The sequence below is a fragment of the Ammospiza nelsoni genome, chromosome 13 (assembly GCF_027579445.1).
Source record: "Ammospiza nelsoni isolate bAmmNel1 chromosome 13, bAmmNel1.pri, whole genome shotgun sequence".
Taxonomy (NCBI): Eukaryota; Metazoa; Chordata; class Aves; order Passeriformes; family Passerellidae; genus Ammospiza; species Ammospiza nelsoni.
The window spans coordinates 8,359,953-8,372,454 of NC_080645.1; positions in this window are offsets into that span (position 1 = coordinate 8,359,953).

Here is a 12,502-nt window from a genome sequence, read left to right on the forward strand (position 1 = left end):
ATTCTACATCAGATGTAAAAGAATTCCATACTCATTCAGATAGGATGGTTCATCAAGGGTGAAATAGGTCTTTGTCTCCTCCTTTCTTTCTTAAATGCATTTTTCCCCAAAAATCACAGCCCTCACACTGGAGTTTTCCCTTAGACAATTCAATAGGCTCAACCTTGATGCTGCTCCCTCAGCAGGTGAATGTACCCTGACATTGAATTCCCTTCCTTTGCCCTGGCAGAGCCACATCCAGCCCCACAATGGCACTCCTGGGCTGCAGCCCTGCCTGAGAGGGACAGCCAGGGCACAGCTGCTGCTGCTGTCCCCGCACTCACAGAGGGAACACTCCGCCACAAGCACTGACAAGGATTCAAAAGCAAGCTGGGTTTTTTCCAGGTGTGTGACTTTTACTTCTTCCTACCCTGTGGCCATTTGAGACCTTGAGAAAAATAGTCTGAAAAAACAGAACTTTAAACTGTACACTTAAATGTCAACTTTACCACTTGCATTGACTGCAATCCATTAGGGTAAAGTAAGAGTAACTCAAGGGTAAATTACTGCATGAAAAATACAAGGAAGACACCACTGATATCACATGACTTGTGCTGACTAAGCAATGAGTTATGATGCTTTGAAGAATCACAATTAAATGAGAATAGTGAGAATAATACGGTTTCTGGAACAAAACAATATGTAAATTTAGAGACATTCTACTTTTTCCTGCATCTGTCAGCATTTTGACCTGATATTTGCAAGACACTGAAGATAAAAAGTGATTTTGGGGGGAAAATCCAAAAAACTTAGACTTGTATTTTAAATTGAAGGACTGTGATAACATGGGCATATGTGTATGAAATCAGGCTGCCTCAAGATCACAATTCCTTACCAAGAGTGCAAGGGAAGCCCCAGAAAAGTGTCATGTGCATATTTTTCAATTAGTTGTAAACGAGGATAGAATTTAAGAAACTGCCCAAGTTATTTCCTTAAACAAAGCCACCCTTAAGTCCAAATGCAGGCCCTGCTCTGGTGGTTGGTGAGCTGTGTGGCTCTGTCCTGGATGCAGCCCTGAACTCCTACCTGTGCAGGTGTGTCTCTTTACACTGACAGTGAAATGCTTGTTTTAGCAATATGCATGGCTGCAGAATGGAAAGATTCCCAATTTCATCCTCAACAGGAAGAGATTTGTTTTTCTTGGAAAATCTTTTGATTATATAGAACCATCCTGAGGTCTGACATCAGCTGAAAGGTTTAAAGGCAAGATTGAAGTTTAACAGGAGGTGTGCAGCCCAGTTTTATCTTTCAGCAGTAAAATTTTAACTACTGTGCTACACAATCATCAAACTGGTTTCCTTATTGCCACCCAGTATGGGCACATTAACAGCAGAGAGAGAGCAAAGCATTCAATATGAATTACACACAAAAGATAAACAAATGGGCTCTCCCTATCTCTGCTTTGCCTGTTTCCCCTCCCCAGCCTGCACTCCAAGCTTCACTTTTCCACAAGGACACTCAGCACAACTTTGCAGATGCCAGTGGCACCCAGGTGGGCACTCATGGGGCGAGGTGGAGCTGGAGGATGCTGCTGGTGGTCCATGGGTGCCAAGGCCTCCACTCCTGCCCCAGGGAATGCACACAGCTGCCTTCAGACCCTTCAGGCACCCCTGGGATACCAGAACCAGCCCAAGGGCTCCAAACCCTAAGTAGTGAGTGCCCACATACACCAGGAATAAGCTTCTTTGTTCACTTCTTTGTGTTTTTCAAGATAAATGCAACTCTTATTGTAGAGTATTGAATACAAGTAGCTGAAAACACATGCTACTCATATTAGGCAAAAACATTAGCTCAGTCAATCTGAGGGTAAATAACTCTTTCAAATATTTTTATGGTGCAGAATGCACTGCACTACCATGGTAATTTATGCATTTGTTGCCTCTGATTTTAAATGTTGAGCCGTAACACCACAGCTCTGTGCTTGCCATAATTTCCTTCTCCTCCTTCAGCCACTTCTATAAAGAATTTTATTGACTATATCATCAAGAAATAATCTCCATGCTAATATCCACTTCTACGTTCAAGAGTAGTTATCTTATATCTCGTCTCCCACTAATTCTGGTCCCTCTATTAGCCCCTCCTGCTACGAAGGGAGCGGGACAGCCACCCAGGGGCTGTGCACAGAACTGCCACAGAACCAGCACAGCCGGCACTGACTGCAGAGCCAAAGCAGCTGCAAGATTCTCTGGGCTACCCTAAGGGTGACCCTCATGCTGGGCTTGGAAGGGGCTGTACCAGGGCCAGTAAACCCCTGACAGCCTGGAGAGGGTGTCTGGGTTATGGGGAACCTGCAACTCACAAATATTCAGAGGCCACTGAGCACCACATCAAACAATGGTCATCCTAAAAAGGAGAGATCATGAACCCTCCTGCTATACTCAACAGAAGCCAGCTCAGCAAACAGGGTGTGCTTCAGACATTCTAGATTTATACTAATTGGAATTAAATGTTACATTTATGAAAACTCATGAGGTAACCTTACAGCCAAAGACACCGTTTCTGTGCTGCACATGGCCTGTTAGATTTTGGTCTTCATAATATTTGCTTACATATCTAATTAAACAAAAAAATAAATTCTACTGAAGTCACTGATTTGATACGGATTAGTTCAAAGAACTAAACTTACTCCAAATTCAAGAAGGGGACAACTTAAACAAGTGCATTCAACATGCAGAAGTTTTAAACGCTGTCAAGAATGATTTAGGTGCTCAGGAACCTGATTTCAGAAACCTATTTGTCTCCTGACACCTAAGCAAGCTAAGCTGCTTTTGGAAATAGAACTCTGTCAGCCTGACAGTTTTGACAATGCTACTCTCTGGCGTCCTCCAGCATCTCATTCCTCCTTGTCCTTTCAGAAACTTCAAAACACTAAAATCCAAAGAGAACAGAGACTTCAGCAACTGATAATATATTCAAAAAATGCTACTACAGTGTATGAGACCAACTAACTAACCCAGAATTGTCAGGCAAGTAGCCCATAAATCATGCAGACAACTGGCTGCAGCTGTTCAGCAGACATGAAAAGCAATTCATTGCTTAAAGAATAGTTAGCAGAGTCTTACAGGACTGTTAAGAGTAAAGGCATTACTTTTCCTGCCAGATTCTGCTTCATGATTATTTTAGAACAAAAGTTAAATTATTTTAGAATGAAATAATTAATCTCAGTTCTTATCAAAATATTCAGAGGATGAAAAGGTTTGTTGGCAGGATCATAGACACATCTCCTGAATATTCCTGCCACCTTCAGCAACCAAACACCCTCAGAACACAGAGAGTTGCTCAATAGCAGCTCCTAATTCTATTCACTGCTGAATATTATTTGTAAGGCATTTCTGAAGTAACCTCCTCCTGCAAATTTACACCACACAAAGCTCTTCCATTGAGATACTGCTTGCTTTCTAAAGACAATAGGTCACACTTTAAAACACCACTTTTTCTGGGAAATGTTCTCAGCCGAAAGCATCCAGGAATTCCAAATAATATGAGCTGAAATAAAATTTATGATCATGAGAAGGGTGCACAGGAAAGCCTGGTGGTCCCTGCCATTGTATTTCCTTCTTCTGAAGACAGAGAAGAAAGGCAGTGCACACCTGAAATCCAAACAGGCATCAGGAAAGATCCCTTTGCTGGCAATCCAATAAAAAGCTTTCACTTCTCACATTTCATTGAAATATTAAGATCTAATCAAGTTAACTCCCCAAAAACTTAATGAAAGAAACATTTTTGTTGTTGTCAGTTAGTCTTAGTTGCTTTTTCCCCCTCAAGATTCCTGCATTATCATCTACCAAATAAAAACACACAGTGATCAAAATATAATAAATTAACTGCTGTCAGGATCCAGTATTAGTGGAGAAAGCAAGGCAGGAGAGGTATAATTAAACAAAAAAACACATTACAGTAGAATGGACTGCATTTGGTGACCTCTAGCTTCTCTATAACAAAACCCAATAAGGTACTACATGAGTTAATTAAAAGTACACTGCCCAGAGTGAGCAAAACTCCAGAACAATGCTACAGGCTATTAAATGAAATGATGATTCTGAATTGTAATTGCTTTATGGACCACTGAATTCCTTCAGTGGAGAGAAGAGATTTACTAATGATATCAAACATCTCCTGTGATAAAAGGTTAATAATTAAAAGGTGTTATCTCTGAAGGCCTGTTTCTGTGTTTATGTTGCTTCTAGTTTTTCCCTAAGTTATTAAGAACAGCCACCACCAACCCTATCTTCACTTTAACCCCCTTGAAATATTTTATGCACTTTTAACCACCTTAATGTGAGGTAGCTCTCTGTGGTCTCAATTCAGGAAAGCAGGTAACTATATCTTAAGTGCCACAGGGACAAATGCTCAGCTGATATATATCACATTTATGGAGCTTCAGCATCCACCTCAGAGGGACTTAAATCCTTTCTCAGTACATTGCTAAACCAGGTTGTTAAAAAGAAATTAGAAAAAAAACCAAAACCTGTTCCTGAAACTCTCATGGAGTAGTGACAACCCAGAAATGAATACTTGTATGTGGAATTTCACTCTCCTGATTCTTATGCAATATGAATGTTCTGTAGTGCATGTAAGTGTTATTGTGCAGCAACAACATTTTTCAGTCCAAGGTAATGCAGAGCTTCCTAAAAGATCATTAAAGGTCCTTGTGGTTAGGCAGTCATTTAGTTGGTGATCTCATTTGTAGCCAAAGCCATTAGGACAATATAAAACTGGTTTCAGGAAAGCACATTAGTTAATTATAAAGCAATCTAAAGCAAACCAAAAGGAGAATATTTGATTTATTTTAAATGTTTATAGATATTTTAATACTGTGGTTCTGTAACTTGGTATCTTGTCTGGGGGAAATTACAATATTTTATAGGAATAGTAATATGGGGTTTAGAGTTCTTGCTTTCCTTTTAAGCAATTTTCTAATAATTCACTTCCAGCCCTCCTGACAAGAACTGGTCCAAGCTTTATGCCTGATCTTGCACAAGTCAATACCAACAACTTTCATTAGGTGCAATATAAAGGTCACAAAAATTTGTGAACAACAAGAAATTACAGTTTTACAGAGGCTTTCACCTGCTGGCCTGCACAAACTGTTCCCATGAGCTCAGGGTGCAAAGCCCAGTTCAAACCTTTCCTAAAAACAACCCAACATGACAACCTCCCCAGCTGCCTGCACTGTTTCTTTCTGCTGTTTATCCATCTTGTCTGCTTTTCTTGCATTCCCACCACACCTTTTAGCCAGCATTACCTGGCTAATGAATGAGGATTCTGTGGTTTTCAGCTGCATGTAAAAGTGGGGTCACTGTTTGCAATCAGTGTAAATGTTAAATAAATCATGAATGTGTTCATACTGCAGCACAAACTGGATGTGTCTCATTCACAACACGAACACAATGATCTTTCCAGAAGAAAATCTCTTTAGCTTTGCATTTAAATAGAACCTACCACAGTGGGGTCCTGGGATAAAGCGGGAGCTCCTCTGCTCAGGCTAAAAAATCAAAATTCAATTCCACTGGCTTCTGTCAGTGTTCTGGGACAGCTCCTGGGCTCCTGCCTTAATCTGCACAGGCACCAGATCCAGTGGCACACAACTGCTGATTGCATCTTCAGCTCTGAGATCTCACCAGCCTGCAATAACTATTTATTTCTTGTTGCTGCATTTCCTGTGCAACTTGAGGCCTTCCCTCATTCACAGGCATTCATTATACTCATCAGAAAGTTTATTCCTATCTCAGACAAGACCAAGCATATCTAAAGAGATATCACAGGCTCCACAGTAGATTCATTTCAAGTCAGGTTTGACATATTCATTCCTAGTGCTTCATATATTGCTAGTGGATAGCTTATAGCTTTTTTCTCTAATGTTCAGTTCTGCAGGCAAACAAATTTCTGCCTCAGGCACTTAAGTAAGCTAGAAGGAGCTCCAGCATGCCCCCAGTCTGCAACTGCCATGAAAAGTTTCATAATATCTTTCTCAAAGTCTTTTTTATAGCAAGAATTATCAATTCTTCCTTGGCTTTATCCACTGCTTCCAAAAACAAATGCCCCAGATCCAGGACATATTATGCAGATTCTGTCAAAGACATCCAAGGTCAACAGGGATTTTGGTGGGTTGGTTTGGGCTATTTGTGGTTTTAAGTTTTTTGGGGGCTTTGTTTCTTTGCATTGTTATTGTTTGGGGGTTGGGGGGCATTGGAGTTTTTTCATAGTAGTGATGTTTTGCTAGGGTTTTTTAAAGATTTAGATTTTATTAAAAATTGGGGAAGATGAGAAACTTGAGGCTCTGAATTCAACCAAGTGATTGTTGGATCACTTGGTAGCTGCTCCTATTGCTTGAGGCTCCCAATAACACAGCCCTACACCCACTTAGCAATCTCAGGGATTTTAGTGTAAGGGAAACAATCTAAACCTATTTAGGTGTGGGCTTGGTGGTCCTGCTTTTATCACAGGGAGATCATTTTCCCAAATTAATGATAGCAGAGAGGATTCCTGCAGCTTGTTACTATGGAATGAAGAGCTGATATTCTTTCACATGTTGATCTTCCCATGGCAGGGCCTGGCCCCAGCTCAGGCTCTTCATGTGGAGGTCTCTGCTCCCCAATATTCCTGAGCAGTGACATTTTGCCAGGTTTCCTTTCTGCATTCCTCACAGGGCTGGAAACAATCCTTTGGCCCAAGGTCTGAGGCCAGGGGAACTTGTTTTACTCTGCTCCCTCTCACAAAGCAATTATTAGGAAACTTGCAATTGGCAGCTACCTTAGGAAATTAAGTTTGGGTTGGTTTTTCTTCTCTTTTTCTTCCCCACAGATGGGCACACTTGTCTTTTATTTAGACAGAAACCAAAGCAAGGTCACAGGGAAGGCGGGCAACAGCAAAAATATGCTGGATGAGAGGTAGTGTGCACTACAGCTGTGAGGAAAAAAGAGGGAGGTAGGAAGGGAAGCTAAGGGCAAAATTTTCCCCTCATTGATCAGATCAGAACATATATATCCAAATCAAGTCTTTTCATGCAAATTACTTATAAATACATTTTGCAGCCCTGTATGCCAGTATTGTCATATTTCACTCAATATTTTTATGCTGTGGATGAATACATGTCACTAGACTTGTAAAGAGGAAATGCACTCCTTGATCTCAGACTGCAGAAAAGGTGCAAAATGTGCAGCCAGTACTGTAAAGCACTGGAATAGCTTGGAATAGCCACTGGACATTATCTTTTTAAACCCATCAGTTTTTTAATACCTTTTCTGCTGTGAACATGCATTTGTACCAATGCATAATGAAGATTCTGACTTTTTCCAAGGCCTTCCATAGTCTTTACAACTTTTTCAGTTTAGTCTTTTCAATCAAGTTTCAGAAAACAGTAACAGCAAACCTAAGTTCCACATTCCCCCACTCCCCTTGGCTCAGGAAGAGCTCCTGATTTTGTGCTGTAACCAGTCTGGGCTCAGAATCAGCTTTCCTGGTCTCTCTGTGTTTGCATGGGCAACATGTACCAGCACTTCTCTGCTTTTGCAGTCACTTTCCATGTTCACATTACTCCTCAGATCCTCAAACCTTGTTTGAACTGGATTTCCTTCCTCTAGAGTTTCTAGGAGGTGCAAATACATTATTATGTCCAGCCATTGCCTTTCATTGATCAGCCCTGATTTAGCAGGTGTGAAGCAAACTCGGCACAATCTAGTAACTCTGCAAGGGGCAAAAGGGCACAATTTCAATTATAATCCTCATTATTTACTGTGATTAAGTGAATTTGTTAACACCAAAGCTCAAGTTGTTTAACATAACTAATTAAGCAAGTAACAGACTGTTCCATCCATTAGCACTGCGTTGCTTCTGGAGTTTTAAATTTTTGTTAACTGTTTCTGTAGGAGACTGTTAGCAATTAAAAGCAAAGCAGGGGAACTAAAATCTGGCACCATCTGAAGCATCTGTCATAGGTGAAAACTCAGTACAGGATGTGAACATCCAGCCCAAGCCAAGGCAGTATTTTTCTTTTCCACAAACAACAAAACAAATTAATCATGATACGATGACAGAACATAAATAGTTGCTTTGACATGGTCACTGTGTTCTTCTAAGAGACAGGAAGGACAGCAAAACATTTTGTACAGAGGAGGTAAAATGCAATCCCTGCTGTCATCTCCTGTTGTTATTGTGGCACGTGAATACCTTGGTTCATAGTTCCAAAAGATGTCTAATTCTCTACTTCAAATAGACATATGGTATTGCATAAAGGAGAAAGGAATCTTTTTGTTTTATATTATGGATTAGTTAGAATACAAAAGCTTGAATGCCCTCAAGCTGAATTGTTGCAGTAAGGTAGAAAAATCATAAAGAGAGGCTTCATAAAGTCAAGCCTGCTCTCCTAAAATCAGTGGCTGGCCTTGTCAAGCCAGCCCTTTGCAAGTCCCCATGTGAAAGCAATCCTGGTGTGAGCAGTTTGCTTACATAACAATCTACTCCTGGGTAAAAAACAACCAGCACCTGTATAAACTGGTTTTACACTGTTAGATGGAAAAAGGAAAATTATCTCTCACTAACAACTTTTCCTGCATGTACACATCAGGAGTTTGAGTGCCCAATCAATACAGGATAACAACTTGTTACTGACCAATAAAGTAATTGGCAAGAAAGCTACTGACCAATGGCAGTCACACACAAGGTCTGTAATACTGTATAAAAATGAGTTATGTGAATAATAATGGGCTTTCCCCACCATTATTATGTGGAAAATAATATTATTATTTTATTCCCACACTCAGTGACTGTAAGGTCCAGGGAAACTGATTCCTGCTGGAAGCAGGCACTGAGGCCAAGCCCTGCGCTCCTCCTCACTTGAGGGACCCCGGGCCCGGAGCTGTCCCCAGGTGCTGCTGAGAGCAGGAGAGGAGCTGGGGCAGCTGCTCCCGTGGCACAGCTCCAGGCAGGCAGGGCAGCCCCACACTGCCTGCTGGCAGCAGGGCACCAGGGAGAGCTTGGAGAGCTCTGTAACGCTCCTGCAGGCTCACACGCGCTGCCAGCTCTGCAGGGCAGCCGCCATCTGCCTCTCCTCGGCATGCAGGGCCTGCTTTTCCACTGCAGCGAGGCAGGGTAAGCACACCAACACCCTTTCAGGAGTGGGAAAGTGCACAGCAGGACAGATGACTCAAATGGAGTGACAGGCAGGCAGAGACTCGTTCCCATGCTCTGCACATTATATTCCTATACATATATATGCTGTGTGTATGTGTGTACATATATATATATATATACACACACAGCAGACACTGACAAGCGTCCTTCAAGACTGCACCTCGCTGTCAGGCTTAGCACATTTTTTGTATTATGGATGTGAAAATTAAAAACCAACCCAAAAACAAACCCAATAAGGTCCCTTCCTCCCAGGTACAAAAAAAGGCATTTAAAACTCCATAAACTCCCAGGCAAGAAGTGACTCCTGGTCAGAATATCTTCCTGCAGCTGCTTGTTTCCCAGGCAGTTCATTTTATAGACCCACACTAAGTATTCAAACTCTACAAAAGCTATTACAGTCCATCAAGATAGTGCTGCAGAAGGAAATTCCAAACCTAAATGTCCCAAAACACAATCACAACAATGAGAAATTTGATAGTTCTTGAATCAAAACCTGATGATGCTTGAGATAAGCACCTGTCCTACTCATTCTTACACTTTTACTCTTTGGCTCAGAATTTCTGAGTTTCTATAGACTCTAGTTTGGCAAGTGATTTGATGATAAAAGTGCAGACACACAAAAGAAACTAACTGCATTCACAGCATATTCATCTTCTTGTACATAGGCAGACACACATTTATGCAGCAAACCCAGCACCTCAGTTCTGCCTTAGACCTTGCCTGTAATAAATGGTTGGACTAAATAAGGAGATCAAGAAAGTTAGAAACAAATAATTCAAATGAGAAAAATCATTAAGTCCTAATTACACCAGGGTTTTGTAGACTGCATGTTGGAGCTGGCAGTTTTTCACTAATATGGCAATGAATGGCCCACATACCTCAGCTGTGTCTTTCCCACTAATTAATTGTAATTCTAGAAACTGCCTATGAAATATGCTTCCCCTAAGTACCATTAGGTTCTCCAAATGAGCCATAGCTCTCTTGTGCTAAAGTTGGGGATCTTATGGGGTTCCAAGCACTCAAAGTGCTGAGGGATAAGTACCCAAAACATTACATCTGTGAAGAGTACTCCTATTCCTGCCTTCCCCTGGCCTACAAATACATATTCCGACCTCCTTGTCTTTCCCAGATTATTTAGAGGCTCCTCCTTCCTTGAAAGTCACTACCTTAGTCTCTCCCAGAAATCTCTTCCTTTCTACCAGCTCATGGCTGAAAGTTTTGGACAGACATTTCCTCTGCTCCTGGCAGAGGAGAAGGGCACAGACCCAAAAATAGCTGAAAGCACACCAAAGCCTGCAGGAATGATTTCATGGCCCATTTTGTCCTTCTGTATATATATATTAAAAAAAAAAAAAAAACCAATAACCACAATTGATTTTCCAGACAGAAAGCAGCAGTAAGAGGTGCTGTAGCTGGCATCCTGTCCTCTGGTGCTCACCAAGACATCCATACCCAGAGAATTGTGACAGCACTGAGCCAAGGGGCTGCAGTGCCTGCTCTGAGCACTGCCCCCTCACTGTCCCTCTGGGGACAAACTGGGTGCCCCAGGCTGAAAATTTATGCCCTGAAGCGCCATAAACCACTCAGAGGGACAACAAAACCTTGGAAGAAGCACTGGAAAACATTTTGGTGAAGTTCCAGCACAAAAACAAGGTTGCCAACACCTAGTTTTTATCACCTGTTCATGTTTCATTTCCCCTTTTAGGCTGGGGAGAATCATAAGCTTATTACTTAAAGTCACAATCACTTTGTGACTGTGATTACTCTCAAAAAATATGAGATAATGCTGAACAAAATGACAAAAAATGATTAATTTAAAAAATCTATTTCAATACCACAATGTTCCCTAACTATGGAGAACACTGCTATACAATATGTATGTAACAACAAGATTTAATAAATGAAAGAAATGAAATATCTATTTTCTATAGCTAAGCTGCAAAACCTTATCTTTTAACTTCATGAAAACCAATTAGAAAAGTACCCTTGAGCTACTATGAATTTCTTCAACATACGAAGAGAACTAAAGAAAACATGAGAAGTATTTCATTGCTTTAATTTACCTAGCTATTGCATGAAATCATACTATTAGGTCATTTTCTATGATATCTTTATCCTACTTGGAGGAACACATGAGAAATGGGATTTTATTCAGTAACTTGGCATTGTCCATCAGTAAAAAATATGGTGTGAGCTGACCATACTGCTCCAGATCAATTATCTCATTTAAACACTGCAGAAATGTGGATCTATATATATATTCTGAGTTCTTTAGAAAATATTTCAAGAACCTAACAGCTACTTATGTCTAATTGCAATTACCCAAAATAGTCCCTGAGTTCAGATACATCCTTCAGCACTTTGGACATGCAATAATCTCAGAGTGTAATGTGATTAGAAAACACAAAACCAACTGCAACTGAAGCTTAACATGGGGAATGTTGAGCTAAACCACAGATTGAGAGATACTGCAGAGATTCCTTCTCTATTAATAAAGAGGGAGAGCCCACTTCTCTGAATTAGAGAAGAGTTAAATGCTTTAGCTTACAGTTCTCATAGGCACAAAGATGCAATTTGAATCCTGGTATTTTCATAACCTCTGAACCCCCCATTCCCTTTCCTTGTACCAGGCACAATGCTTTGGACATATTTCTTCCCAACAATCTAATGAGAAAGTCTTTCACTAAGGCTGAGCTGATTTCTAGCAATTGCTATGGTGACTCCCACCCTATAAATCACTCACAAATATCACCCATTGTATTATCCTATAAAACTTCAACTGCACAAAATTTTAACCAAAAGTTGCTTAATTTACTTGCAGTATCTCTTGAATTGATGTACAATCCTACACCAAGATATTTGCATTTACTCCCTAAATTCTATGCCATATTCAAAACACCTTGACTCAGTATTTATGCTTATTACAGTACAATAATGGCCATGTTCATACACTGCTTTTTCCTTGTGGGCAAACTGAAGCTTATAAATACCCTAGTTTGGGGTTTCCTCTGAGAGTTCAGCTTAGTGTGTGAGGATGTGTTCCAAAGCCAGGCAACACTGACCAATTAGAAGTGGTATTTCAGTGGAAGAATAGTGAAATACCAAAAATCTGCCTTACATTTTCTCAAAACATGTACAGCAGAATCATGTTTAATGCTTGATCCTCAGTGATTTGTGGACAAGTAAAGCAATTCAGACCCCTATAATAAGCATCAGTAGGGATGGAGCACCCCAGCAGAGCTCACAAGGCAGGGGTCAGACACGCTGCATGAGAGGAGGGCTGGGAGGCTGCAGCCAGGAGCCGTGGAGGGTGAGAGCCCCAGCCCAGCTC